Source organism: Carcharhinus amblyrhynchos, chromosome 16 (genome assembly GCF_965287045.1).
Source record: "Carcharhinus amblyrhynchos chromosome 16, sCarAmb.v2.hapA, whole genome shotgun sequence".
In the NCBI taxonomy this organism is placed as follows: domain Eukaryota; kingdom Metazoa; phylum Chordata; class Chondrichthyes; order Carcharhiniformes; family Carcharhinidae; genus Carcharhinus; species Carcharhinus amblyrhynchos.
The window spans coordinates 69147357-69154537 of NC_137339.1; positions in this window are offsets into that span (position 1 = coordinate 69147357).

Sequence of the window (7181 nt, forward strand, 5' to 3'; positions counted from 1 at the left end):
ACTGAGTGGCCATCGCCTGCTCCTAATTTCAGTGTTGAATTCTTCATTATTAGTTATCAGTCATTGTTGCAGATTATTGCACTTTACTCCAAAAGACCGTAACGCACAGGAGCAGAATTAGGCCACTCGGCCCATCGAGTCTGCTCCGCCATTCAATCATGGCTGACATTTTTCTCATCCCATTCTCCTGCCTTTTCCCCATAACCCTTAATCCCCTTATTAACCAAGAACCTATCTATCTCTGTCTTAAAGACACTCAGTGACCCGGCCTCCTCTGCGGCAAAGAGTTCCACACATTCCCCACTCTGGCTGAAGAAATTCCTCCTCATCTCTGTTTTAAATGATCATCCCTTTTGCCTGAGGTTGTGCCCTCTGCTTTTCCTACAAATGGAAACATCCTCTCCATGTCCACTCTATCCAGGCCTCGCAGTGTCCTGTAAGTTTCAATAAGATCCCCCTCTCATTCTTCTACTCTATGACATTCTACTGAATTTAGCCTCACGTCAATCTAGAACCTTCAGAACCATTACTTGTTTGTGCTTTACAAAGGGGTGAATTTTCCCATTCCGTCCACCACGGGAATCGGAGTAGGCGAGGGGCAGACCATGGAAAGGCCCATTGACCCCGGGCGGGATTTTCCAGTTTCGGGCTGAGAATCCAGCCCAGCGTGTTGAAGTCAATCCTATTATGATTGGCTATTCGATAAATGTTTATTCAGCATTGAGCTGTTGACTAAACCTACCTCTACACATTTCTTAATCTAATGCAGGGTGACGCCTGGTTCCAGAAAACTATCCTAGGCACATTGAAAAAAATCACTGCCTTACTGCTATCTACTTTACCTCCTTATCCCAATTTATTGCAAGCTTACTGTGGAGAGTGACTCACCTCCTGACTCCCCTAAAGGCTGTCCACCATCTACAAGGACACAAGGAGTGTGATGAAATACTCTCTAATAAAAGCAAATTAAAGTAAAATCTAAGTAAAATCTAAGTAAAAGCGGACACTGGAATCTGAAACCAAAAGAGAAAATGCTGGAAGATCTTAGCAGATCTGGCAGCATCTGTAAGGAGAGAAAAGTGCTGATGTTACGAATCCAGATGACCCTTTGGAAGGATGGAATATTCTCCACTTGTCTGGATGGGTGCGGCTCCAACAACACTCGACAAGCTTGACACCATCCAGGACAAAGCAGCCCAGCTTGATTGACACGCTAACCACAAACACTCACTCCCGCCACCCCCGACGCACAGTGACAGCCGTGTGTACCATCTACAAGATGCACTGCAGCAACTCACCAAGGCTCCTTAGGCAGCACCTTCCAAACCCACCACCTCTACCATCTAGAAGGACAAGGGCAGCAGATACCTGGGAACCCCACCACCCGTAAATTCCTCTCTGAGATACTCACAATCCCAACTCAGAAATATATCGGCCATTCCTTCAAAACCTCCTGGAATTAAATGGGAGGTCATTTATTGGTGCAGATTTGATGGGCTGAAGGGCCTATTCAACACTGCATGATCCTATGATTCTCGAACAGCGTTGTGGGTGTCCCTCCACTAGACAGACTGTAGTGGGTTCTACAAGGCGGTTCACCCACCACCTTCTAGGGGCAATTAGAGACAGGCAGTAAATGCTGGGGGATTTGCAAAATACTACAGATGCTGGAATCTGAATAAAAATCGAAAATGCTGGAAAATCCCAGCAGGTCTGACAGCTTCTGTGGAGAGGGAATACAGCCAAAGTTTTGGGTTGCAATTGCCCTTCATCAGAGCCATTATCAATAATTGCTGGGCCTGGCCTAGCCAGCGACACCCATATCCCATGAATAAATTTTTTAAAAACCTCCCGTTCAAACCCAGCAGCCTTTCCTGATTATTGACCCAAAACACTAATTCTGTTTCTTTCCACCTGGGTTTCTCCACCTCTTTCAGCATCCCAATTTCTGCCTTTACTCCCTGCTCGTTCAATTGCTGTCTTGATACAATCTGCCGCTTCACTGCCGCTGCCTGTGGGATCTGTACACAACTCCCAGCCTCACAACATGTTCCCATCTCTTAATTCTGCCCATGACCTCTTTGCTGTCTGTTTCCCTCTTGGTGTGGCCGCTCTCATCCTCGCAAGATTTTTTTCTGCATCGCACAGGGCTAGTCCCCCTTTACCTTTCCTGCAGTATGTAACCTGGGCTCCCAGTGCTGTCTATCTCACAGTATTTCATCAGTATCTTTCATGCCTGCAATTTCTTACTGATTGTCCCAGGGTTAGCACAGTGACTGTTTATCTGGGTCAGACAAACTAATATGTCTTTCTGCTCGAAGGCTGAACAGAACTCGATCCGTCCAAAGTTCTGGTAAAAACAATGGACCCAGTATCAGTAATTCGCAGATGAATAACCAGATCCCGCTTTCTACTCAAAGGCTTAAACACAGACCTGTCCATCTCAAATTTGTGGCTGACAATTACTCTAGTATGAGTTGCTGCTTGTGGAGAGAGTTCCAAATTTCACCAACCCTTTCTCAGAAGAATAGTTTCCTCCTCTCACTGCTGAAAAATCTGAATCTCAATTTTGTCCAACCCACGTAACAACAACCCCCCCCCCACCCCCCACCCCCCAAAAGCAGTTATAGAATCATAGAATCCCTACAGTGCAGAAGGAGGCCATTCGGCCCATCAGGTCTGCACTGACTTTCCAACAGAGCATCTTACCCAGACCTACCCCTCGCCCTATGCCAGAACCCCATGTATTAATCCCGCTAATCAACCCAACCTACACACCTTGGGATACTAAGAGATAATTTAGTATGGCCATTCCACCTAACCTGCACACCTTTGGACTGTGAGAAGAAACCGGAGCACCTAAAGGAAACACAGGGAGAACATGCAAACTTCACACAGACAGTGACCGAAGGCTGGAATTTAACCCGGGTCCCTGGCACTGGGAGGCAGCAGTGCTAACCATTGTGCCACCCAGTCAGTTTGTAGCGCACTCAGAATTACACTGGCACAGTGTTAGCACTGTGGCCTCACAGTACCAGGGACCCGGGTTCAATTCCGGGCTTGGGTCACTGTGTGGAGCCTGCACATTCTCTGTGTGGGTTTCCTTTGGATGCTCTGGTCTCCTCCCACAGTCTGAAAGACGTGCTAAATTGGCCATGCTAAATTCTCTCTCAGTGTAACCCGAACAGGTGCCGCAGTGTGGCGACTAGTGGATTTTCACAGTATCTTCATTGCAGCGGTAATGTAACACTAATAAATAAACTCGGTCCTTCAGAAGAAACAGGTTTTTTTTAAAATTCATTCCCTGATGTCTCTCTCTGGTTGGCCGCTCCTAGCATTTACATCCCCCCCAGCCCTAATTGCCCCTTGAGAAGGGGGTGGATGAGCCGCCATCTTGAACCCGCTGCAGTCCCCGTGTGGTGTAGGTACACCCACAGTGCTGTTAGGGAGGGAGTCCCAGGATTCTGACCCCAGCGACAGTGAAGGAACGGCCGATATATTTCCCAGTCGGGATGGTGAGTGACTCGGGGGGGAACCTCCAGGTGGGGGGTGTTCCCAGGTATCTGCTGCCCTTGTCCTTCTAGATGGTAGAGGTGGTGGGTTTGGAAGGTGCTGCCTAAGGAGCCTTGGTGAGTTGCTGCAGTGCATCTTGTAGATGGTACACACGGCTGTCACTGTGCGTCGGGGGTGGAGGGAGTGAGTGTTTGTGGTTAGTGTGTCGATGGAGCGGGGCTGCTTTGGCCTGGATGGTGTCGAGCTTCTCGAGTGTTGTTGGAGCTGCTCCCATCCAGGCAAGTGGGGAGTATTCCAGCACACTCCTGACTTGTGTCCTTGTAGATGGTGGACAGGCTTTGGGGAGTCAGGAGGTGAGTTACTCTCCGCAGAATTCCCAGCCTCTGACCTGCTCTGGGAGTCACAGTATTTATATGGCTGGGTCCCAGTTCAGTTTCTGGTCAATGGTAACCCCCAGGATGTTGATAGTGGGGGGATTCAGTGATGGTAACCCCCAGGATGTTGATAGTGGGGGGGATTCAGTGATGGTAACCCCCAGGATGTTGATAGTGGGGGGGATTCAGTGATGGTAACCCCCAGGATGTTGATTGTGGAAGGGGATTCAGTGATGGTAACCCCCAGGATGTTGATAGCGGGGGGGATTCAGTGATGGTAACCCCCAGGATGTTGATAGTGGGGGGATTCAGTGATGGTAACCCCCAGGATGTTGATAGTGGGGGGAGGAGGAATTCAGTGATGGTGACCCCTAGGATGTTGATAGTGGGGAGATTCAGTGATGGTAACCCCCAGGATGTTGATAGTGGGGGGGATTCAGTGATGGTAACCCCTAGAATGCTGATAGTGGGGAGATTCAGTGATGGTAACCCCCAGGATGTTGATAGTGGGGGGGATTCAGTGATGGTAACCCCCAGGGCGTTGATTGTGGAAGGGGATTCAGTGATGGTAACCCCCAGGATGCTGATAGTGAGGGGTGGGGGGGGGATTCAGTGATGGTAACACCCAGAATGTTGATAGTGGGGGATTCAGTGATGGTGACCCCCAGGAAATTGACTGTGGCCGGGTTAGAGGATTGTTTAAACAGCAAGAAGCAGGGAATTGGGGTAGTGGATGGAAGCTCTGATTGCTGGCATCCAACAAGGAAATGTGCTTTATCCAAAAACATTCAGCAACATAGGTGTTGGCATAGCAAGCCACACATTCAAATAAGTCCATAAATAAGTCCATGTTGCAGGGATGGGCCTCTTTGTAAAGAGAGTAGGAGGAAGTTGTGGCATTACAAAGAGGTATTGATAGGCTCAGTAAATGGGAATATTGTGGCAAGTGGATTTTAATGTCACCCTCCAGCAGGTCAACAGCACTAGGCAAATAAAGGAGAGACCGGGGGAATTCCTGAACTGTGAAAACATTCGACACAGCAGAGGGCCAAAGAGATTTATCAGGTTTGGTGCAGAGGTCAATAAAACGCCAGGGACAGGGACAAAAAAAAATCATTTGAACATTTGAGTTACCCTCGGTTCCTCAAACATGCTCCCCACATTCAGCAAGATCACCAGGGATCAAATGTAACCTCGATTCCACATTCCTCTTTTCATTTGATTTGATTTATTGTTGGAAGTATTGTTTCTTGCACAGTATACAAACCCCTTTCACCCCCTCGTTAATCGAGAATCTATCTGCGCTGCCTCGGAAATGTTCAAAACCTCTGCTCCCACAGCCTTGTGAGGATGGGGCACTGCTGCCTCACAGCACCAGGGACCCAGGTTCGATTTCCAGCTCGGGTTGCTGTCTGTGTGGAGGCTGCACGTTCTCCCCATGTCTGCGTGGGTTTCCTCCAGGTGCTCTGGTTTCCTCCCACAGTTCGAAAGATGTGCTAGTTAGAGGGATTTGTTGTGCTAAATTCCTCCTCAGTGTACCCAAACAGGCGCCGGAGTGTGGTGACTAGCGGATTTTCACAGTAACTTCTTTGCAGTGTTAATGTTAGCCGACTTGTGACTAATAAATCAACTTTAGGAAGAGAGTTCCGAAAGCTCCAACCCCGCCACCCGAGAGAAAACATTTCCGCCCATCTCCATCTGAAATGGGCCACCACTTATTTTTAAACAGAGACCTCCCCCCACCCCAGTTCCAGATTCTCCCACAAGAGGGAACATTCTCTCCGCTCCCACCTTGTCAACAACCACCCCCACACCCCTCAGGATCTGAGAGGTTTCCATCGAGTCGTCCCTCACTCTTCCAAACTCCAGCGGATACAAACCGAACCTCCCCGACCTCTCCTCATAAAACATCCCGCCTGTTCCTGGTGTTCGCCTGGGAAATCTTCTCCGAGCCGCTTCCAACATACGGACATCTCCCCTTCAATAAGGAGACCCATACTGTACACAATACTCCAGATGTGAGCTCACCAATACAGTACACAATGCTCTTTGTAAAATACAAGGCTCATGGTACATCTGGGTGACCCACCTTGGGCCAAAGGGCCTCTTGTTGTGTTGGAAAACTCTATGACTAGAATAACAAGGGGCTAGAAGTTGTGCTTCAGTCTGTACAAAGCCCCTGGTTAGACCACACCTGGAGTCACTGAGCCCCGCGCCTTAGGAATAACCCCATAGGGAGTGCGGTGCCCATTTACCAGAACGAGGCTGGCACTGCAAGGGCGAAGTTACGAGGAGAGATTAAAGTCAAAGCAGGCTTGTTCTCTCTAGAATTTAGAAGGATGGAGAGGTGGCAGGGGATTTGATTAAAGCTAAAGAGAGCAGATAGGGGTTGATAGAGAGCAACTATTTATACTTGTTGGGGAGAATCTAAGATTAGGGAGCAGTGTCTAGAAAAGAGAAGTGGAAACTTCCTGGGTGAAATTAGGAAAGAGTTTGACACTTTAGATGATGGGAGAAATTTTGAATTCTGTTCCCCAAATGGAAATCGATAGTTGATCAAGTTATTAATTTTAGATCTGTGAGATTGAGAGATCTTTGTTAACCAATGGTATTACTGGATATTGGGTCAGAGTTTGGGTTACAAATCAGTCATGATCTCATTGAACAGCAAGGCAAGTCTGAGGGGCTGAATGGCCTCCTTCTCTTCCAATCTTCCTATAATCCCTCCAGTCTTGGGGGAGGGGGCTCTACTTGAGGGGTTGAAGATGATGAAACTACTCAAAGAATAGTACAGCACAGGAGCAGGCCCTTTGGCCCACCAAGCCTGTGCAGACGCATGAAGCCTTTCTAAACTACAGACTTCAATGTCAACAAAACAAAGGAGATTGTCATCGACTTCAGGAAGCGTAGTGGAGGATATGCTCCTGTCTACATCAACAGGGGTGAATTAGAAATGATGGATAGTTTCAAGTTTTTCCATGTCCAGATCATCAACAACCTGTCCTGGTCCCCTCATGCTGACACTATAGTTAAGAAAGCCCACCAACGCCTCTATTTTCTCAGGAGGCTAAGGAAATGTCTGGTGCGACTCTCACCAACTTTAACAGATGCACAATAGAAAGCATTCTTTCTGGTTGTATCACAGCTTGATACAGGTCTTGGTCTGTTCAAGACCGCAAGGAACTGCAAAGGGTCGTCAGTGAAGCCCAATGCATCACGCAAACCAGCCTCCCATCCATTGACTCTGTCTACATTTCCCGCTGCCTCGGGAAAGCAGCCAGCATAATGAAGAAC